Here is a 24,642-nt window from a genome sequence, read left to right on the forward strand (position 1 = left end):
GTTACAATATCTGATTTTCAGTTGGGAGGACAGTGTATTGTGACTTTTCATGTCTACATACCTCCTTACATACATGTGTGGGTAGGATTCTTCCGCACCTCCTCCCAGGATTCTTTTGCTGGTTTGGTCCATTACCTGTAGTTTGGAGTCAGTAACAGATTGTACTAGAATGGCAACTTCTTGTCCAGATCTGTCCTTCAAACACATTTGTACATGTCCTGGATGGTCTCAGCACTGTGCCCACTATAGAGAGATGAGGCTCATGCTGTTTCCTAGAGCACTGTCAAAGAAAGTTTTAGGTGGATCTTGCCCGAATCATCTCAAATGAAAACTATTTTTCTTCTTTCCCTTTCCTTTCAGAGCAGAGTCATGACAAACATTGCCTAGAAGACACTACTGCCATCTCAATGTGGATAGTAATTACATAATCCTTACAGTGAGATGTGCCACTCTCAGTGCTCCTGGCATTTACAGCTGGATGGGTGTTCACTGTGTGGATGTTTTGTCTATTTCACCATGCATAGCAGTACCTTGAGCTTGTATGTACTGGATGCAGGTTTTACCTTTCCTACCAAGATGTCTCATATCTCCAGAGACTGCCTAGTCCCTTTTGGAGCGAACCGTTCCTGACCGAGAACTATTGCTATATTCATAGACTACCTCAGCCACCTTAGAAAACAGCACAGCCATTCATATACTCCGTTCCCCCATGTGTGCAGCAGAGACAAACATGCACCTACCCTGTAGAACTGCTGGAGGACAGACCCTATCAGAACGCATCCTGGGCTAAGTGCAGTGTCAGCACTGTGCACACTGGAAATGAATGTGCATGCATTCACAGCTGCTGCATGTATCCCATAGACCCCCCACTTATGTTGTTTGGTGCTGTGGGTTTAGTTTTGCCAGTGGAGAAAGGTAAGGCAAAAGCCAGGCACCTCGCAAAGCTCCCACAATTCCTCTGAGGATAAAAGTCTGGGAGGTGCGGGATGCAGGCTCCACACCTCTTCGTCTCAGCAGTCACGGATGCTTCAGACAACGTGGCCTCTCAGGGCAGGTGCAGCTTCTAGATTGCCAGAATGAGAGAGAGAGAAAAGAAAGCCCACTAGGGAACTTGGTTTGAGATCATGTCACATGGCTGAGAATGTGCCAGTTTGGGTAGAACCTTGCTTACCAAGAAGTGAAATATTCGTGGTGTTCCACATGATCCCTATTTCTGCATTGCGGTGACTCATTTCTGTTCGTTCATTCTCTCCTAGGAAAGGCTGCCACTCTGTCACACCCCAGAGACATGCTGATGAAGGAGCCAAACATTTCGTTCCCTGTGCACAGCCTCCTCCAACAATAGGGAAAATTTTATCTTAAAACTGTCAGGAAAATGTATTTGTTCCAAGCATGCTTCTTAGGGATATTTATTAGACTAGATTAATCATACTATGTTCAAGAGTTTCAGCTGAGAATTAGCACATGCAGTAACACAAAGGAAGGGACACATCTGTCCCAGGAGAGACTTGGCATGGTTCATTGCACAGGTGACCACAGTGGTAGCGTTGGTGTTCCCATTGTCCTGGGAAAGAGGCTTTGAAGATATATCTGTAGAAAGTGACTTTGAGAAGACTGCTATGTTTCATGTCCACTCTCTTCTTGTCCCCACAACCTTGTGGGGGTTGTGGCAGTGCCATTTGGGTGGTTAGTGTAGCACGTTGGCAGATATGACTGCATAGTTTTCCAGAAGCAACCTTGATTGGGTTGTTTTGAGATTATCAAGGATGTATTCCCCTAAGCTTCGTGTCTGCTAAGTCTCCAATGCTGTGTGATGTCCGAAATTTAGACAGAGGTCCTAAGGTCATCTGCTGATGTCCCTTTATCAGCAGGAGGCTACAATCCAGAGTTTGAGAAGGAAATAACTCTAATATTCCCCATGCAAATTAACCACATTCCCTTTCTCTTTTCTGAAAGCTGTTTTATTAGTTCCTTAATTTGATAAGTTCATGCTTATATGCAATACAATATTATCACACTTCCATTACTTTCTCTTACTCTCCAACTCAAAAACTTTTAACTTCTTGTGATGACTTGGAGTAAGTCGCTTCATAAACAGCTCATTGGAAGCAAAAGTTAAAGGAACGTTTTCGACAAGCATGCAACAAAGTTAGAGGAGATTATTTATGTTATTTCAAGTCCCTGTATGAACAGAACTCTTAAAGCGTCATTCTCCATGAGAGGCAGGATTTACATGGAACACATACCTTCTCTTGGTGCTATCTGGGCCACCTTGGTTGGCCATTATCTCCCAAGCTTGTGCTCACCTATATGCATCATATTCTATTAAAATAATTTTTCTTAAATGAAATCTCTACTTTTTTTTTTGAATTCTTGGGCTATCATCATCTGGTCGCATTTCGCTATGCTTACTCCCGATCTTTCCAAAGTATAAACAAAATGACTGTGAAAAGCACAGCTAATTTCATATCCAAGGTCTCTCCAGCCTACTTCACACCAGCTCATATCAGGCCTTTTCAGGAGTTGCTTCCCTCGTCTGCAAATCTCCTTCCTCTGTCTAGACACAGTTAAAAATCTGATTGACAGTCTATTCTCTCAGGAAACCCATGTAAATGATGTCAGTACTTGTATATTCCATACCAACTTGCCACAAACTTAACTTTAGCATTATTGACCTAGAAATGTTTATCTTACTTAAAATGTTTTCCTTTCTAAAGTGTATACATGTGCCTTATGCCTGAATTACATAGGCTAGCTTGTAGCAGGAAGTATTTATTAGTTTTTTCATAAGCTACCATCTTACTTGCCTTAGTTACCATCTATTGCTTTGAAGAGACACCATGACAAGGCAACCTATAAAAGGAAGTATATAATTGGGGGCTTCCTTACAGTTTCAGAGGCTTAGACCATGAATATTATGATGGGGAACATGGTGGGAGGCAGACAATTATGGCACTGAAGCAGTAGCTGAGAGCTCAAATTTGATCAGAGAGAGAAAGAGAGAAGCCCTGGGTGACACACCTCCTTTAAAAAGGTCACAACTCCTAGGTCTTTCCAAACAGTTCTTCTAACTGAAGACCAAGGATTTAAAATATATGAGCCTATGGGAGCCATTCACCACAGAATTGCTGCTGTTAGTATATGCATAGCACAGTAGACTTATGTTCCTCTTTCTGCCGAATTAGCAAAGGAACAATCTCTGCCCAATCAAGGCCCAGCACAACACTGGTGTCCTGTATGCATCAGGTACAGGCTGCTGATAAGAAAGGAATGGAAGTCTATTGGAAGAATTATCCTTTTCCTTCCTGTCATTCCGTTGTGGTCCATGGCAGTGGACAGCAATCATAAATAGGAACAGTAATGATAATTAGCTGCCATTATTCTGATGCCCTATGCTCCATGTCCCCAAAGGAGCTATTAGTCTCATTGAGAGAGCAAGCTGGAATTGGTTGGCTCCCAGCCTTCTTGTCCTGTTTTTCTAAGAACTGTTTATTTTTGGGTCAATCATTCTTTCTTCCCAATAGAAAGGTCTGCTGTAATGAGAATTTTGGTGTCTGTAGAAACCCAGTTACATGCTGGGCATGGTGGAATGTACCTTTAATCCCAGCACTCAGAAGGTGGACATAGGAAGATAAGTTCAAGGCCAGCCTGGTCTACAAATCGAGTCTAGGATAGCCAGGACTACAGAGAGACACACTGTCTCAAAACACAAACAAGCAAAAAGATAAAAACCAAGTTATGTTATATAAACATGTTTTTGTTTTAATCCCAGGTTTAGGCTATGGGGGTGCTTCAGGTTGTCCACAGCAGCAGACTATTTATTTCATGTGTGCAATAGTGTTCTGCCAGTTGAAGATAGTGTAATTTTGGGGACTCTAGAAAGGGTATATAAAGACCAGAGGCCCAAGAGAAGGGGTGTGGCTGTTCCTCCTACTGCTTCCTGCTCCTGCTGCTGTTGTTCCTGCTTGGTCAAGTGGTCCAGAGAAAAGAGATGATAAGAAGAAACTTGAGTTATCCTGATGAAACAAAGATTGGAGTTGCTTCAAGAAACTCAATGGTCCTAATCAGCAGAAGGCATCTAAAAAGAACTCAATGCCCCTTTTCCCACCTAACCTTTTGTCTTTCCTACCTAGTGTTGGGGGGGGGTGTGGGTTGGAAGAGATTGGAGCAGAATAAGGGTTGGAAGGGAGGTAGAGATATAAGAACCCAAGTAAAATAGAAAAACTGATGCTTACAGTCCACTGTCCTTCAGTTCCGTCTGTGAGCCTGTCAGAAGGCACCTCGGTCCCTGCATTACAAGCCTTATTGCACCTATAGATACACACTACATTTTGATAGTTCTGTTTCAGTCACTACAAGTTTGACATGCTTACCCCCATCTGTTTGCCTCTGTGTCTTGTTCAGCTGTTTTTGAACTCTGAGAACTCTAGTGATATCAGTCTAAACAGAGAAAGAAATAATACATTGAAACCATGTTGAAGTTTCAGTTGCTTTTCTCTAGCTCTGCTTGTGTCTCTCAAAGTCAGCCCTCCACTCTCACATCACCCCAGGGAGACTTTGGATACCCTCTGGGTTTCGGAAAGAAGGTGGTGACACACTTATGAGCAGGTGTCTTTGTTCTGCTCTGGGTTCAAATGTGTTGTGTTGGTAATTCCAAAGTGTAGGTGAGGAAGTGGGTGATTTAAATTTAGTCAAGCAAGCTCCAAAGATGCTTAACTTTTCCTGGGGAGTCCATTTCTCTTCACTCAGGCAGGGTGTGCCCAGACTTAGCTTGGTAAATCAATGACTTTCCTGGGATTACATACATGATCATGAGTAGACATGTTGGGTGACACAGGGAGCTGGGTCAGAAGGATGGGTGAAGAGCTGTTGTGAGAGCTGAATCACAGGGCTTCCTGGAGCAATTCTATGCAGTTCACTCCATGGAAGTCTCCAATTCCCTGGCAATTGTTGCTGCTCATATAATCTGAGAGAGGGGGACTTATTAATTTTACAAATTTTATGAATTTCCTAGGTCACTCTGTGTCTTCTTTCCAGAAGAGACTGTTTCAATCTTGAGGAGGCAGCTACACATCATAGTTTACTTATTCCTTGGGTGTTCACACTCTGACCAGTGTCCTTTTTCCCTTGTCACCCTGGGGTTTGAAAGCAGACATTCCTGTGTCCTAGAGCTCTGCCATACTCACTTGTTTAGATAGTCTGTCCTGTTTCTTGTTCTCCCTAAGTCTTGACTAACCCTGAAGCTTCTGTGTAGTCACACAGTGTGGCATGACTCCCTCTCATAAAGGATGAGTATAATAATACATCCTTGCTATTGTCAGTCTCTCCTGACCTGATGTTATTTAAACAATAATAAACCCTATATTATAAATTAGGAATTACTGAGTGAGAAAGAGCTGCAAGTGAAAGAATAGTAAAGCAGGCACCAAGGGACTTTATGATCAGTTCTGTAAGCATCTATTCTAATCTTTGTACCATTTTACAAATGAAGAGAATGTCTAGGATAGGGAAGTCCAGTAACCTTCCCAAGGTGACAGTTCCAAGGAACGGGAGAGCAGGTGATGACACACATTTGTGGAAAGTAAAAAGGATGAAGGAAATGCCTACGGGCTGGCTCCAAAAGTGAAGAATCTTGTGCTGAAGAATTGGAAATCACTGTGATATAATCCTGCAGTCACTGCAGTTAGTCTAGCTTGTCCCTGTACCAGAAAAAGTTCTCTTTGCTTCTGTTTGTTTGTTTGTTGCAGATTCTAATGAAATCCAAGGGATTGGCTGAACTTCTGTTGGAAGTCCTCTGCTTATCAACTGAAGACAGAGCCAAGTCTTCAGAATCCCTGCTGATCTGACTCCAGTTCCCACAGCCCAGATACCACGGAGATAACTGAAGTTATTGAATCATATCAAGTCCCACTAGTTTTTCATTGCCTTGCTTCTATTTCTTAAAGGCTCTGGGGAGTGAACTGTGAAAACTTCAAATTCATTTTACAATTACTTGTCAACTGCAGTGTCTCCCTACCCAAAGGAAGCCAAGAGCCAATTTTCAGAGGCATGTTCCACAGCTCCAGCTTTGCTTACCCTGTGTCAAAACAAAGAGTTTGAAAATCCAGTTTCAGTTGCTGCCCTCGGCCTTTCTGCCAACTTCAGTTGTCTGGAAGCAAGATTCAAAAGTTCTCTGAATCTCAATTTCTGCCAGATTCTTTGTAAGTTAAAGCCAACAGACCAGTGTAGTGTAGACAGCCAAGGGTTTCCAAGCCCAAGAACATAAGGACAAATTATGACAAAAGAAAAGCCAGAAGGGAATGCATTAGTTAGTACCCCTAAGCTCAGAATGCGTGGTCAAAATCACCTGGTAGATTATAGACCTCACTTCACATAGCAGCCATTTGATAGACTCCTGGGGAGTTAGTTGGATTTTCATATTCCCCTAATTTATTATTTCTCCTTCAGGAAGTCCTACTACAGCTCTTGTTTATCTTGGAGGTTCACAGACAACCTCATCTTCTAAAAACTAAAGAAAGTTTAAGCATGAACATGGGTGTGCCTTCAATGATTCTTATGAGAGTCCCCTGCTGTGGTGAACCACCTCTCAGGGAGACACTTCTTCAGGGTCACCCTGAGAATTTAGAAGTTGATCCCTGCAGCATACATGGAGATGGCTGCTAACAAGATGCCATGAAAGAGGACCACAGCCTGCTAATGTAGGCCCTACATCTATAGTATTTGGACTTGGCAATTATTAGGTTGAACAATAGACCTTTGGTTCATTGAAAGTGGTCATACATCAAGACTTTGCAAAATTCAAGTCCATTCTATAACATCTCCACCATTTTGGTGCGATCCAGAAGAGAGGCTCCAATTTTAGCACTGAAAAGCAACACATAGGGAAGTCCCTCTGTGCCTGGGAAAATCAGAGTTGTGTCTTTGGTCCCTCAAAGATGTAGGAGATGTGTCTGGGATGCCGTGTACTGTCACATACTCTGCTCCATCCTAGCAGCATTAGTTTCAAGGATAATCATTCCAGCCACTCAATGGCAAGCATAGCATATGATTTCATAATCTACAAGCATAGGCTTGCAGAAGTCTGGCTTCAGTGGGGATGTGGAGTGGAGCTGTCCTGGCCTTGGGAAGCTCAGCGCATAAGCTTCTTAGGCACTCTGCTTGGCTCTGGGACTAGAGCGATGAAGAAGTGTGCTTGGGTTTCTACCACAGAAAGCAGAGAGATGTCCAATAACTCCTGTTTAGCTGCTTGATGCATTTAAGATGCAGGGATGGAGAGCCTTAAACTTGAGTCCTGGTAAAAGCTTGAGGACACAGAAGGAACTTGGTGGCTATGGGTGCTTTGAGTGCCAGAAGTATGGCTCTTAGACTGCTTATTTTGTGGAAAGAGTAGGCAGACCTTGTCATAGGAGAGAGACCTAGTGAGAAAGGCAAAGAGAGCTGCTTTGGCCTATTGGATCTTCCTCAAGGAGCATCTGCTGAATTTGGGGGCACCGATGTTTTCTCTCTGGTGTCTTTTGTAGTGTAGTCTCTCTGGGCTTGGAAACCTTTAGCTGGTGAGAGGACAGCCCTGTACCTTATTATTTGGTTGGGAAGTTTACAATGATCTTTCCTCTGGATTCTGTAGCTATGAATTGTTGTTTTTTTATTTCTTGAAGAATTATTGACATTTTCTTTTTTATTGAAAAAAAATGACACTGTTCATGTCAATAAAACCGTTCTTTCACACACAAACAACTAACACCATCCTGTGTTACTTAATTGTATTCCCCAAACTGGGGAAAGGGGTGTTGGGCTTTTTCCTATCTGTTGGAATTTGGCTTCTCAGCACATGATAGAAACTGTAATACAAATCCAGAACATATTGGTGGAAGCTTGGTCATACTTGAAGATTTAGAGATTTCCCTGACCCTGTTTAAAACCAACAAGCTTATAAAAGAGGCAAATTGGAAAACAGATATGATCATTTAATATTAAACTTGAGTAATTAACAAATTTGAAGTTGTTTCAAAAGTTCTAGTCTTGAGGGTCAGAGTGGTTTCAGAAGCCCAGAAGTAGACTCCAGTAATGACTCATAGGACACTGAGCTCACACATCAGTCATTATTCCCTGACCTTGATTTTAGTCCATTATTTTCTGTGGAAAGGTTTTCTTTTTCATTGTATGGGTCACCAGTAATGAGAAATATGCTTCATAGTGACAAGCTACCTTTTATAAAAACATTAAGAATAAAACAAAATGAAGTCACTTTAAGTGGTAAAGTAATCTGGTTAGTTTTTTGTCAAGTCAACACAAGCTGCAGTCACCAAGGAAGAGGGAACCTTCATGGAAGAGTTGCTTCCATCAGGTCGGCCTGTGGGCATGCGCGTAGGCATACATGGGAAGGTCTAGCTTACTGTTGGTGATGTCATACCTGGGCAGGTGATCCTGTGCTGTATAAGAAAGCAAGCTGACATATAAGACCATTCATTTGTCAAGAAAAATAAAGTTATTAAATGGATTGAGCTAGAAAGAAATCATCACGAGTGGGGTAATGCAGACTCCAAAGTATTGTGTGTTTTTTTCTTATATATAAATGGTAGTCTTTAAGCCTCTGTGATGTGTGTCACAATCTTAATAGCCACAGAGGTTAGTTATCTAATAAAGGACCCTGTGTGGGTGGGAGGAGAGGATTTCTCAAGAAAGAGAAATACAGTGTGGTGGAGAGATAAAAGGGGAAACTAGAAAAGGTGCATTTAATAGGGAGGGGGAATGAGAGATAGGGTAAAGGATGGAATATGAGGACAGACTACTTCTACCAAAGGCTATCTGAAAAAAAACACAGAATCTTCCTAAAATATATGCATTTATGAAAGGAATCTAAATAGACTCACCAAATAACAGGGATGTTAATGCCCCAACCAGACATTTTAAGCCACAAAATGGATCCTTGGCCAAAGGTGTCTCACAGAACACCATAGGTTGTTACCAAGACTACCGATTGTTCTCTACATCCTAACGGTAAAGCAATATTGCTGAAGATAGCACTTACTTATGTCATCAAACATGGAGAAATCAAGCTGGTGCCTAACTAGAAGTTTCGGCCGTGTTGACTAGTGTTCATGGTCCTGGATAGTGGTCTGCACTGCACCGGGGAGAGAAGGAATCATCTCTCACCTACAATACCTGTGACCTACAACAGTGACCTGCGTGCAAGATAATGGTGAATAGGGACAAAAAGGTTATGAGAATAATCAATTAGCACTTTTTAATTGGATTAAGGCCCACTCCATGACATGGATCCCATACCAGCCTCTACTAAGAGGGCAAGGACCTGAGACTAGATTCGTCATGGGCTTAAGGGAAAACCTACTTCCATGGAAGGAAAATAGCAATAAAATAATTCCTAATGACATTTTGTGAGACCAATGCCTCTCTAAACCCACGCCAGATAAATTTATTCTTGTAGTGCATAGGAATAAACACAGAGACCCCAAACCTGGGACAATGTACAGACAGTGGGAGACTTTACATCACTCAGCCCTAAGTGAGGTATCTTTATCAACTCCCTCCCCTCAAGGACCATAGGTATCTATGCAGAAGAGGAGGCAGAAAGATTATAAGAGCCAGAGGTGACAGATAACTCTAAGAAAGCAGTGGCTTCCAGAAACAACAGTATGGACATGCATATGAACTTACAGAGAGTGCGGCAATATGCACAAGACCTGCAGAGTTTCATAACAAAGGAGGTCTCGGTATGAGAGGGGGAATAGATATGGGGTCCCACCCTAAATCAATAAGCTGTTTGCAACTGATAACCCACTGGCAAAGGGAAAATCAACTTTCTCCAAAGGAATGTAACTGTATATATCAACCAAATTCCTAGGTAGGCTCATGCCTAGAAGTAGTTGGCTAACGTAAAATGAACCCAATGATAGTTTTTAGACATTTGGTTTTATTTTGCTTTGTTGAGCATCTTTCTGTTTTACTGTTATTTTGCCTGTTTGCTATGATTTTCACTTTTGTGGATCTTTTGTTTATTTTTCAAGAGAGGAACAGAGAGCAGGAAGGGAGAAAGAGCATAAAGTTGGGTAAGGGTGGAGGAAGAATCTGGAAGGAGTTGAAGAAGACTGTAAGGGATCCTTATTGGCTCAGGACCCTCAAGACCAAGTTCTTAGCACAAAGGGAAATCAGTTGCCCCAGAGGGACAGAGGGCAGGGAATAAGAGACAAGGACAGAAGATAGAGGATGAGGAAGAAGGGGAAGGAGATGGGGGAGGGGACAGGGATAAAGGACTACCTCTGGATAAAAAGGAGACAGACATGGCTCATAGAAAATGGCAGTTTGTAAAGGTAAAGGGGGAAACCCTGTGTTAGGATGAGGTGTTAAAATTTGATTGGCATGTTAATTAGTTAAGCCAGAGGGGGCTTTTGATTGATGGACTTCAATAATTTGATAACTGGATCTTGGTACTCAGCCTCAGGAAGAGGAAGTGTCCAAATAAGGGAAGAAACCTCTGTGGCTAGCTTTAAGAATGTAATCTAAGGGGTTTTATTTTTTTATTTTTAATTTTTTTTATTAATTTATTCTTGTTACATCTCAATGTTTATCCCATCCCTTGTATCCTCCCATTCCCCCCCCCCCCCATTTTCCATTATTCCCCTCCCCTATGACTGTTCCTGAGGGGGATTACCTCCCCCTGTATATGCTCATAGGGTATCAAGTCTCTTCTTGGCTACCAGCTGTCCTTCCTCTGAGTGCCACCAGGTCTCCCCCTCCAGGGGACATGGTCAAATGTGAGGCACCAGAGTACGTGAGAAAGTCATATCACACTCTCCACTCAACTGTGGAGAATATTCTGACCATTGGCTAGATCTGGGAAGGGGTTTAAAGTTTACCTCCTGTATTGTCCTTGGTTGGTGCCTTAGTTTGAGCGGGACCCCTGGGCCCAAATCTGCCTATCATATTGTTCTATTTATGAGTGAGTTAACCCAGAAGCAGAAAGAACCAAATGGTATATACTCACTTATATCTGCATACTAGCCCAAGGGACATGTCCCACGAAAGCCTTCACTTACCAGGAAACTGGGACAGAGGGGAGGGCATCCTATTGGGACTCTAAATGAGAGACGCATGGGAGAATAGCAAAATAAAAGGATCTAAGGGGTTTTAGCAAGGAAGAAGGAATGGGCGAAAAGGGCACGGTCTGCCAGAATCATGTGCTCAAGTGGGCTAGTGTCTCTTCAAAGATGAAAATCATGATCAAAATACATTGTATTAAAAAAGCCAATTTTTAATTAGAAGAAAAGAAGGTAGTCTGAGAAAGCCAGGAGGAAAACAAGCAAGCATTATTCGTCCATGGTCCCTGCTTTGAGATTCCTGCCTTGATTTCTGCCTTAGCTTCCTTCAGCGATGAACTATAACTTGTAAGCTGCAATAAATACTTTCCTCTCCAAATTAGTTTTGGTCAGCGTTTTATCCTAGTAACAGAAAGCAGAACAGCACAGCAAGGGTTCACTACAGTTTTCAGGATAGATTTTGATAAGTTTTTTAAAGTACTTTCTAAATGCCCTTACCTACTAATAGTTTGAGCTGGGCTCTGTTACAATTCACACTCATTGTACTTTGCCCTCTAAAATTATGTAAACGGTCATAGGATAAAATTCTCCCTAAGTAGAGAGAATCCTTGGTTCTGTTTACAATGTCTGCTCATCCATTTGCTCATAGGCTGTGTTCAGCCTTGGAAGTAGAGCGGAGTCTCTCAGTTGAGGTGGGATGTCTCAGGTCCACTTTGCACCTGTCCTTGCTTTACGGGAAGGAACCATTTAGGGCTGTGTCAGCACCATAGGTGTGTCAGGAGTTCGTCAGTGTTCAGCATCTCAGCTGGCAAAGCTGAGCCCCAACAACTTGAAGCTTTAGTGTCAGAAACAGCAGCCATCTCTAACATGGTGTAAGATGTCATTTCCAAGTTCAAAGCGATAAGGAAGTTTCTGTGGTCTTGCACAGGCCACGTGGTAAAGCAAAGTGGCTTTGTTTGAATTGATTTGTGTTTTGTCTTCTATTTTAATGTGTTAGACTGTGAAGATGTGTTGTTTCATTTTTTTTTCTCTCTGTGCAAAGATTTTCATGTTGTTTGAATCATCCTGTGGTTTGTGAACATTCTCTTTGTTAAGAGGAAGTTAATAGACCAGGTCCCTGCTGTGCAGTTTCCTGCCCCTTGAACCAGCATTTTGCTTGGAACTGTGTGTGGGGCTGGGTTTTAAGCTGGGTCTCTGTTGTGTGCATTAGTAGGCATTTAACAATTGTCAAGGAGTAAGATAGATTCAGACCTACCCCCGCTAAACTTTTTATTTCACATTCAAGTTATTGATATATTTTTCTCTGATTTTATGGATTTGGGGCTTTGTAAACACAGAGGCTCTTGATTCATCATCTTCTCAGTGAGAGGTGGTCGAACATCTGGAACATGCTAGCAACCGAAGCAGTGCTTGCAGGTTGCTTTCTTTTGTATCTGTGTATTGGTGCTGTGCCACGTGTCTATCTGTGGGTGGGGGTTTGCTGGTGTGGGCACACAGAATGGAGGTCAGAGGTCAAAGTATATTCCTCGGTGGCTCCTACCTGATTTTAAAAATTGTATCTTTGATTGAGTCTTCGAGAATTTTGTACTTGTACGCAATATCTTTTGATCACATTTACTCCCCCCTCTGCCACCGAGGGCAAGCTAGACCCATCTCTTCACATCTCAGGCTTTGGGAGGGTGTCTTCAAATGCGTTGTTATGTATAACCATCACAGATTAGTCTCAGGAAGCTGTCTTAGTCAGATTGATTGATCCGTAAGACTGAATCCTTGAGAGACTATAAGAAGGTAAGTGAAGGTGGCCTGGAGTTTTGCTCAGTGGATAAGGCACATGCTTATCTTGCATGAGGCCCTGGGTTGAGTTCCAGCAGCTGTAAACAACCAAATACATAAGTAAATCAACATGTAGAACTCCTTGTCTGATATCTGACATATCATATATCACGCCTAGGCACATCGTCATGCGAATCTCTGGACAGTGGCTACATGTCCTAGGGCGCCAACTCTGACAGTGAGCCACAAGGCCTCTAAAAAGGACAGCAAGGCCCCTTGTCCTCCATAGATAGCCGTTGTAAGCTACCTGCTTCTTATGTACTACTCCACCTAACAGTTGTTAATAACTAATATTTAATAATGTTTAACAACATTTAACAATTCTCTGGAGAAGACACATCTGTGCTAAAGATCCTGCAGGCTGAGCGGAACACTTGATTCTCAAATCAAGATACTAATAAAGAAAATGCCAACTAATTCATAAAGAAACAACTATTGACGCCATCTGTCAGAAAAGTAGAGCATCTAGTGTGTCGGTGGGATAATTAGGACTTCAGTGGAAGGGTAATTACGGTTCCTGGGACACATGTACACTGCAGGGGATGGACAGCACAGGACCACCTAAATTCTAAAATTCACTGAAGTGGGCATCCCAGAGCTCTCACTGCTACCACGTGAAGAGATGGTGACTAATACTTATAGACAGCATGGTAAGTTAGGTATGGTTCCAGAGTGTTTCTTGGGGTTATGCAGTGAATCACACCTCTGCATTTGTCCTGTCCTCTTTTGTAATTGAAATAGACAGCCCACCCCACTTAGGTAGCATGCACCTAAGCCACTGTCCATGCTGCTCTAAGCCATACTCAGAAGCACAATTCAGGAAACATTATGTGTCAGGTCTTGTTACTATGACAGCTACCTCTTTCTTTTCTTATGATCAAATCCAGCTAAGGGTTATGTAGGGGCTTGAGAGAAAGAAATAAAAATATCAGATTTATGGCTTGTCAAAGCCAGAGGGGAGACCAAAAACTTTCATGTGTGTCAAAGGGCACACTAATTTTCTACACTTTTCCCTTCAGCCTGTCTCCTAATTTTCAAACTAGACTTCCCACCCACAAACAGAAATCAGTCTATTTCCTGAACTGGTATACACTCACAAACAGAAGTCAGTCTACCCTCCCCCCACCAACACACACACACACACACACACACACACACACAAAGCTACCTGAAGACAGCCAAGGGGATGGTGCTGCCCAAAAGCTGCAGTTCCCTATGCACACATGTGGCCACCACTGCAGATTCTCCAGTAGTTGATGGCACAACAAAGCACATTTGTATTTCTTTTAGACTTCTCTTTCTATATATTTCCCCAAGAATATAATACATCGTTATTTACTGTAACTATCAGATTGTACAACAAAACTTATGAATTTAGTTTTCCTGTCTAATTAGCATTTTACATTCTTTGATGAACATCTTTCTACTCCTTGGGAGACCTTGGTAAACACAAGCAATTTTGCTTCAGTGAATTTAACATTTTTATATTTTACATGTAAGCAAGATCATGTGGTACTTATGTTTCTGTGGCTAGATCGTTTCACTTGAACATGTCAGCCATGTTGCAGAAAATGGCAGCATTTCTTTCTTTTTCAAAGTCCTATGCTATTTATCTGTTGATGGACACTTCAGTTTTGTGTCCTGGCTGCTGTAATGTGCATGGGAGTGCAGATGTCTCTTGGATATGCCAGTTTCACTGACTTTGAAGTTATACTCTGGATTTCAAGACCATGGAAATATTTTATACTCTCTCTCTCTCTCTCTCTCTCTGACACTCCACACTGTTTTCCACATGGCTGTACTAATTCACATCCCTTCTTCCACATCCTTGCTAACATTTACCTTTCATCTTTTAATAGCCATCTTAACAGATGTGAGGTCATAAGTCATTGTGGCTTTAATTTGCATTTCTCTGATGATTAATGGGATTGACAGTTCCCACATACTCACTGGCCTTTTATGTGCCTTCTTTCAAGAAATGTCTGTCTATGTAGGTCCATTTGTTCTCTCCTATTAAGGAAGAGGAACAACTATAAAGCCACTTTTTCTATCTCTGTGGATAAAGTGACTATAGAAAAGATGATGAAGAAATTGGGTAGATAAATAGATGGTTAAAAAGGCTACTATGGAATGCTGAATACTGGTGGTGGAAGCACACTGGTTATATCCTCCCAGCATCCTCTGAGAGACTTCCAAAACATCACTCCCAGACCTTCACACTAATGTTTAGACACTTCCCTCTAGCTTTACCTATCTGCTTCTTGATTTAGTGTAACAAGTTTTATTTAATAGATGTTTAAAGTCACCATAACCAAGAAAACCCATAACTCTAAAGCATTCAGTAATTAAGTCTTTAAGATAAACATCACACATGTAGAATAATGTTCAAAGTAAGACTAACCACCTTCTGCTTAGGATTAAAGCTTCATCTATTCAGCGCTAGTATTTTGTTTGTCTTGTTTGCTTTGATTTCACCTTCACTACACAATCAATGGATTAGGTAGCTAAAAATGGAGTTGGTTACACATATGCCGTTGTGAGATAAGCACACGCCCTGCTGTTGGTTGAAGGCCTTCGTTCATCTAGAAAACACTATGTTCTCCATTTGTTTGGTTAGTGGCTGAGGCCTCAGAGGTGACTCATTATTGACTCAGGCTAATCATATTAGCTGTATTTCTTTTGTCAATATTTGGTCTGGAGATGTTCGTGTGACCCAGCTGTGGCCAATCATCTCGTAAAGAATGTGGTAACTGACTAGTCTGGGGGCCTGCCTGTGACCTAGTTCTGGCCAATGACCTCAAAAGGAGAATTCTGGGGAAATTATTTGCCTCTGGAAGAGAAGGTGGGGCAAGAAAACAACTCATTTGCCACCATGATCCTTTTCATGATTTTTATAAAAACCCAGGCAAGGGGGGTGATCGATCCATGTCCCGAGGAGCCTGAGCCATAGTGTAAAGAGTGCAGAGCCCTCAGCACTGTGGGAAGCTAGACCAACCCTGGGGCTTCTACATCTGAAGTCTAAGGAAATTCTGATTGAAGCCCTGTGGCAGACAGTTACTGTCACCTCCTGAGGGACATATCCAGATGGGTAAACATCATTGGGGCTTTCTTTTAGCTGTGCTGCTGTAAATTTACATGAAAAACCATCAGGTTGTAAGACCATTCATCAGCTTCTCCTAAAAGTTAATGAAGACACATAGATATGCTCTACTGAGACAGAGAAACCACGGCCTAGCCTGTGAGAGATTGCTTTGTTTGCCTGCTCTTAGTGTGTTCTTGATATGGAAAATAAATTAACTTTAAGTTCCCCTTAAATGGATGGTTTGGAGATAATGTTTAAACATTAGAAAGATATATGTGTATGGGAAGAATAAAATTAAAAATAAATGAGATCTGATATCTTTGTTCTGCACATTTTTCACTTTTATTCTCCATGCCAGTCGATTTATTAAGACTTCTGGCCGAGCTTATCATACCACAATCTTCCCTGGGAAAAGCAATTTGAAAGTGGTTGTGGCTGAAGGCATATTATAGCGGCGGGAAATCAGAGAGAACACCAACTTTCATTTAAGATTGTCAACTTGATGAATAGAATTATGTTGACTTAAACCAGGCAGGACTTAAGATGGATGCCCTGCTCCCCACAGGTGGACAGTATGAGAAACCACAGCAAATAGAACATGCTTTGGAACCCAATCCTAGGAATTATCAACCGCTGCTTTTGAACATTAAAGAAATAAAATAGTCCCGAACTTTCTGAACAAAATTGTCTTTAATGATATCCATTTTACTAATTTTGAGATCATATATATATATATATATATATATATATATATATATATATATATATATATATATATAAATATATATATATAAAATCTTTTTTTCATTTTAATTTGGTGGGAATGCTCATGCTGTGAACATTTCTGTTTGATTTGTAGCTCAGATTGTCCTCTGTCATAGTAATCCTGCCAGCTGTGGTAATCAGATTTAAGTTTATTTCCCCACCACATACCTACATTTACACATAGACATAGGCATCACAGAAGGAGACTGTCATAGTTTGAATGAAAATGGCCCCCATAGGTCCATAGGGAGTGGCATCATTAGGAGATATGGCCTTATTGGAGGAAGTGTCACTAGGGATGACTTGAAGTTTCAGAAACCTTCACAGGTCTCTCTTCCTATAGGTTCGGATGTAGAACTCTCAGCTACGTCTCCAGCACCATGTCTGCCTGCACACTGCCATGCTTTCTTTCCTGATGGTAATGGACTACACTTCTGAACTGTAAGCCAGCCTTCATGAAATGTTTTCCTATATAGGAATTGCCTTGCACATAGCATCTTTTCACAGCAATAGAAACCCTACGACAAAGATGGACCCTAAATGCCTTTCCGTTTCTCTTTGGTTTGATTTTTTTTGAGGCAGTGTCTTGCTATGGAGCTCAGTCTGGTCAGGAGCTTGTGACTCCCTGCCTCCGACTCCTGAGCCCTGGACTTAGGAGAACATGCCATGTTCTCTCTCTAAGTATCCTGAAGGAACACTATGTGAATCCATTTGTTTTGAGCAGTTAAGGAGACTTTTCTAAATTAGTGAATTTTGGACTAAAACTTGGAATGAAAAATATTTTACTTTTGTCTACCTTGCTTCTCTCCTTGGTAATTTAATCTTGTGTGTGAGTGTGAGTTTGCATGTGCCTGTGCGTGTGTTCATGCTTACGTGTGTGCACGTGCGTGTTTGTGTGTGTGCATGTGTATGTGTGTATTGTGTTGTGTTCCCAGGTGGTGTTTTTCTGGAGAGTTTTGGTCCAACCTCCCAATAGTAGAGGGAGAGTTGGTACCGTTACATCAGGCTTAAAGACAACCATATAAACTAGTGTTCTAGGAAGAGGCATCTCTACGGTGGCCCAGGAAATGAAGAAGAGAAGAATACCTCAGATGGCAGGGCTTGGGGCCGTTGCAAACAACAAGTCATCTACACAAATAGAAACCATAGCATTTTATGGGCAGAATTTAGTTTAATTTGCATCTCCTGTTATGCGATCTAGGAATTTATGGAATCTCTAAGTAAGACAGTTGTGAGCAAAATGCCAGGCAAGTAAACAGTCCTTGCAGAGGTGACAAACCCACCTGCTTCCATCATACAGTGACAAACCCACCCACCTGCTTCCATCATACAGTGACAAACCCACCTGCTTCCATCATACAGTGACAAACCCACCTGCTTCCATCATACAGTGACAAACCCACCCACCTGCTTCCATCATACAGTGACAAACCCACCCACCTGCTTCCATCATACAGTGACAAACCCACCTGCTTCCATCATACAGTGACAAACCCACCTGCTTCCATCATACAGTGACAAACCCACCTGCTTCCATCATACAGGGGGTATACAGTGGGTAGGGTTCTAAGGAAGGACGGGGCCTCTGACATTCTCCCCCTCCCTCTATCTCTGAATGGGTGTTGGTAAATGTATGCCATGTTGTATATATGGAGATCAGAAGACAGCTTCCAGTGTCAGCTCTGGTCTTCCATCTTGTTTGGGGCAGTCTCCAGCTGTTTGTCTTACACATGGACACCCAAAATGGCCTGTGAGTTTCCAGTGGCTCTTCAGTCTGTCTTCCCTCTTGCTGACGGAGTGCTGGGGTGACTGACAACACTACTGCATGTCTTTTATGCGAGTCTGGGGCATTTGAACTCACGTCCTCACCCTTGTATGGCAAGTGTTTTAGCCGCTGGGCCGTCTAATCAGCCAGCACCGCCATTTTTATCATATACCATGCTTATAGATTGTTATAGCTCTCATACAGTTCAAAGTAAAAACACGGTTTAGGTAAGAAAGCATTGTTTGAATTAATTTTCTGTCGTTGAGACAAAACATTGCAGCCAAGGCAGTTTACAGAAGGAGGGGTTTATTTGGGCTTATAGTTTCAGAGACGTACGAGTCCATCACCATTTCCGTGGGCAAACATGGCAGCAGGCAGGTGTGGCGACTTGAGCAGCAGGCCAAGAACTCACCTCTTAAACTGAGAACAGGACAGCACATAGTTTTTTTAATCTAAAGCCCACTGCCAGTGGCATACTTCCTCTAGCAGGACCACACCTACTCAGGCAGTGCCACTGACTAGGAACCAGGAACCAAATGTCCAAATGCCTGAGACTGTGGGGGCGGGCATCTCACGCAAAGTACCACAAGCCCTCTTCAATTTCATGGTGGGAGCTTTATACACTAATGAGATAGGAAACAAGACATTTAAACTCTTAATCTTCACAATTTCAAAAGGTATTTATACAGCTATTTTGTATGCCTCTGCCTTTCTCTCTTCATTCCGTTATGAAAATAAAAATAAACATACAATAAAAGGGAGTCATGTTGAACTCTTAATGTTTAACAAACTGGGCAGAGAGGACTGAACAATGGGCCCAAGCTGCCTTCAAAACCTTCACTTTAGAATAGAGAGCGCACAGGCTATTTTGAAAATGTAACTTGCAATGAATTGACTAAGCACAGATACAGACATCTGGAGAGTTTTCTGAGCCTGTAGATGAGAGACTTTGCTGAAAGGAATCCAAAGACAGAGGATGGCAATTGGATGCTGTATCTTTATAGCATGGCCCAGACTTCAAGATGTTTGCCTCCTGATGTTTTCAGCTTTTAGATGGGTCAGATTTTGAGTGATGATCCTTTTCAGCTCATTGGTATGGCTGGGCTGATGGGTCAGCAAGGCCCTGGGGTCACTGGTTCAAGCCACTACACGTGGCTCATTATCTGATCCTGAGAAATTGTGAAAAGAAAACACTTTATCAACTGAACCATCTCCTTGACCCCTCTGACTCCTCTTAATTAATCAGTTTTATTTCTTTATTATATTTATGCATTTTATAATGCTCTGACTCTCCATAGGAACATATGGTTGAAGAAGCTGTTTAAGTCATAAGTAGCAGGAAGCAAAAATAAAGAGAGGGGAGAGAAATGTCTAGAATTTCAATGTCTTCCTCAAAGGACTATGCTGAGGAGTATCAGCTAGTCCTTAGACCAGCCCTGCCTTGCAGTAAATCTATGCCGTCCAACAACGTAGACTGGCTATCAGGCCATTAATGAGCTTTAGAATACACTGAATCCAAATTATAGTACCATACCAATTCCAGACTGCATTCTTGCTATCCCACGTGTAGAACTCAAGGACAGGAGGGAGCTCAGAAAAATGAGGAACAACTAAGCCAGATCCTATTTCTTCTGATTGAACCAGAACCTCTGATGGCAAGAAGAACTTAGTGGGGTTTTAAAGAATCAGGGCTGAGCCCTGTGCTCTCTTCTCTTACACTCATTTCTTTTTGTATTAGCTCAACACTTATGCTGAAGATGCTTGCCTGAATAATATCACTCTTTTGCCTTCTGGTTCTTCATCCGCTATCTGATACCTAAGGTTGTCTCAGTGTGCAGGTCACAGAAGATGAAGGTTTACGCAGCGTCTTCTTTATTCTTATAAGAATATGTGTATGCAGTTAAGGAACTTCAGGCATGGCCATTCCATGGGGCCATACCATGAGAAGGTATTTATTGTAGATATGAGAAAAAGAACAGCCAGAGGAATCTAGAGCAGAACAAAAAAAAAAAAATGACAGATTGAACATGCTAGAGCTACCAGCCAGAGAAAGGGAAAATAGCAAGTAGAAAATAGGGCTTTGACATGTATACCAGGTTCTTGTGAATAAGGACTAAAGGAACTTGGAGGCCATCTTGTGCTTTGATATGTGGCCACAGATACATGTCAGTGGAGAGCCATATGTCCCTTCTGTAAGAGGCAAGGAATGACTCCTTTCAGCAAATGGGACCTGGTTTCACAAGTTCTTGAGGAGTAATGGCTTTTATCTAACTACCAAAATCACTCTCTATATAGTCCAGCTTGAGCCCATTTCAGTACATTTGCATAGTGTGAGACTCAACAATATGTACAAGTCATAAAATGGCAACCACAATCGCGGTGATTCTACATGTAAGCCATATGTTCTTTCATTTATATTTAAGATGACATCAAGACACACAGCAGAATTTATACTGAGTTTTAGTTTATAACATTGGATGGTAAATTTAATAAAACACCATGATAAGTCATGAGAAAGAAATAACAGGAAAAAAAAAAGCCCTATGTACTTTAGTGTACTTTTGAACAAAGAGCCCATATTTTTCTTTTGTACTGGACTCTTCAAATTCTGTAGCCTGTCTGGGCAACAGGTCACTGTCATGTGCCTGTTTTCTCCAAATGTATACTTCTGTTCAGGTGGGGGAGGGCAAGGAGGCTTAGGAAACTCATGACTCTCACTGGACACTTTCAAGGCTAATGAAGGCTCCACGTGAGGTTAGACATCAGCAGGTTGTACAACTGCTGTGGGAGAGGCAACTCTTTAGCATTGTAGCTGCTTGAAAGTTCCTAGAAAGACTGCAGTGATGTAGCTGTCATGACTTGGCACCCGTGCTGGCGTGGGATTTCCCAGGATACAGGCATCTGAGAGAAATTCCTATTCCTAATAGGAGTCTAACAAGATGCTTGCTTCACTGAGCAAGCCTTGCACACAATTGCTGCTGTTCTCGCTTTCTTGAATAAATAGAAATATACCCCTGGGAAAGGTAAGCCAATAGGTTAAGTTGAATTGTACAAAACTTTCTTCCTTTATAATTTGCTGATTCCCCACTTCTCGCCTCTCTTTGACCATTTTGACTATGTTTTATAGTCCTGGGAAAATTAGCTTAATGGATATAATGAACTCTCCCAAACTCTTACATTCAAACTAACTCCCAAAGTGATGGTGTTAGAAGGTGGAGCCTTTGGGAGGTGGTTAGGCTTTGAGGGTGGAGCCCTGTGGAGTGGGAATGACGTTATACAGGGAGCCCTAAAGCTGTTTCTTTCTACCCCACATGAACACACCAAGATATACGCAACAAAGAAGAACTTAATATTGTTAAACAGATTTCAGAATGGTGAAAAATATTAGTCTTTGCAAACTGCCTAGTCTTTGTCTTTTCTTACAGCAGATTTGAAGAGAGAAAGGATGATGGAAAAGATAAGCAGGCTTCAGCTCTCCCTTTCTCACTTTTCTGTAGATGCACAGGGCAACCAGCAGTCAGGCTGCTTGACTGACAGGCAGTTTCACAAAGCAATTACCCTGTTATATTGTTCTATATTTAAAACATCATCTTTGCATAAGAGCAGAGTCAGATTTCCGTATTTGGGTAAGATACACACATCAGGCAGTACTGAGCCTGGTCACAGTTAAGGCAAAGCAAAGCAGGAACAAGTAGTCAGTTTCCTCAGTGTTCTGTTCTGGGAGCAAAGATTTTTGTTACAATCAAATTCCATATTGATCAAATCATGGTTTAGCAAATTTTTTGGGAGTGTAAAATAACAAAAAACTCATAACAGATTTAAGCTATAAACAAATAATAGAAATTAACTTAAATTTTCATTTCTTTTGCCTTACTTCCTAAGTGTTAGAATAAAAAAAATGAGTGACAATGAGGCCAGTGAGATTGCTGAACATAACGATTTCCAGTTTTATCCATTTTCCTTCAAATGCCAAGACATCCTTTTTCTTTACAGCTGATTAAATTTTATTGTGTACATGTACCACATTTTTTTTTTATACTTTGGTCCATTGATGGACATCTCAGCTGAATCTGCATTATATTGCTGTATTGCTGCAGTAAACATTGATGTGTATGTTCCTTTGTAGATTCAACCCAGAATCCTTCAGGCATACACCCAAGAGTGGGCCACATATCAGTTCTATTTTCAGTTTTGTTTTTGTTTTTAGAAAACTCTGTACCTATTTCCTTAATAGTTAAGTGTACACTCACACGAACAGTTTCTGAGGACTTCTTCGCATTCTTTCCTGTAGCCTTCGCCATTTGTTTTCTGACAGCCGTTCCGATGATGTTATACGGAATATCTTGCAGCTTTAATTTGCATTTCCCTAATGGATAGGTATGCTGAACACTTCTCTCAAGCATTTTATTGGATGTGTAAATTTCTTCTCCTGAGACCTATTTATTCAGTTCATTGGCTCCCTTATTGATTGGATGATTTAATTTTGATATTTAATTTTTGTAATTCTTTGTATAGTTGAGATATGAATCCCCAGTGTGATGTGTAATTGGCAAAGTTCTCCCCACCCCCTGTTCTTTGATCTGTCTCCCACTTCTGGTTTCCTTTTCTGCACAGAAGGTTTGTTTTTGTTTTTTGTTTTAATTTTATGTGATTCCCATCTGTCAGTTCGGAAGATGGTTTTCAGTGACACCGGAGACTTTTGTGCTAGTCCCTGCCTATAGCTTGAAGTGTCTTCCGTGTCTTCCTCTAACGTTTCAGGTCTTATAATAAGGCCTTTAATCCATTTCAAATTGGATTTTGTAATATATTAGAGACAAGGATCTAACTTTATTCTTTTACATGTGGAAATCCAGTTTTCCACAACTGAGTACAAAGTTGGCTGTCTTTTTATAGTGTATGCTATTGACACCTTTGGCAATTAGGTGGCTATCGCTGTGTGTGCTTATTTCTGAATCCTCCATTCTGTTCCATCACCCATACATTCATTTTGGGGGCCACTTCCATGCTGGTTTTGTTACTATGTCAGGTGTTGAGATAATTCCAGCACTGTTCTTTCTGCTAAGGACTGAGTTTGCTATTTTATTTTATTTTTTATTTTTTGTCTTTTTCACTTCTATATACATTTTGGGATTGGCTTTTTTCGTTGTGTGAAGGATGCTATTGTGATTTTGATGATGAGTGCTTTGAATCTGTAGGACTCTTGTGGTACTATGTCCTCTTCTAAGATAGTAATTATGGCCGTCTGTGTGTGTATCTTGTTTAATTTCTTTCTTTAGTTGCTTAAGGTTTTCATTATAGAATTCTTTCACCTCCTTAGTTAAAGTAAATAATTTCTTAGAAGTTATCATGTATGAGGTTTGCTCCTGATTTACTTCTTAGCAAGTTTCTCATTGGCATATAAAAAGGGTAGAAATGTTGGTACTTTTTTTATTTTAAAGGAGTGTTTATCAATTTTATTAGTTTTCTAGTGGAGTCTTTAAGGTCTCTTAAGGATAGGATTATACTGTTGGCAAACAGGGATACTTTGATTTCCTCCTTTCCCATTTGCATCCCTTTTACGTCTTTCCAAAATTTTATTTTTCCAGATGATACACTAAACAATATAATGTCCAAGAATGGAGAAAGTAGGTATCACTGTCTCATTCCATGGAGAGAATGGGAATTATTGTCTTATTCCAGATCTGAAACAAAGCAGTCTTGATTTATTCCTTTTAATATAATGTTGCCTGCAAGTTTGCCATACAGTTCTTATTATGTTAATATATTTTCTACTTCTACAACTAGTTTCTTTAAGGGTTTTATTATGAAGTGATATTGATTGTCAAAGATCTTCCTTGTACTGATTTAGGTGTTCATGTGGTTTCTGTCCTTAGACCCATTTCTGCTGACAATTAAACTTACTGACCTGCTGTATATGTTAAACCAAACTTGTATCCCTAGACTGAAACCAACTTGGTCAACATGTATCATTTTTTTAAGTACCCTTGAACTAATTTAAATAATTTTACTGAGGATTTTTTTAAAATTTATATTCATCAAAGAAATTGGCCTATGGCTTGCTTTCTTTCATTTTTTTTCTTTTGGACCTGTATTTGATTTTGGTATTGAGGTAATGCTAACTCAGAAAATGATTTCGGTAATGT

Source organism: Acomys russatus, chromosome 2 (assembly GCF_903995435.1).
Source record: "Acomys russatus chromosome 2, mAcoRus1.1, whole genome shotgun sequence".
Classification (NCBI taxonomy): domain Eukaryota; kingdom Metazoa; phylum Chordata; class Mammalia; order Rodentia; family Muridae; genus Acomys; species Acomys russatus.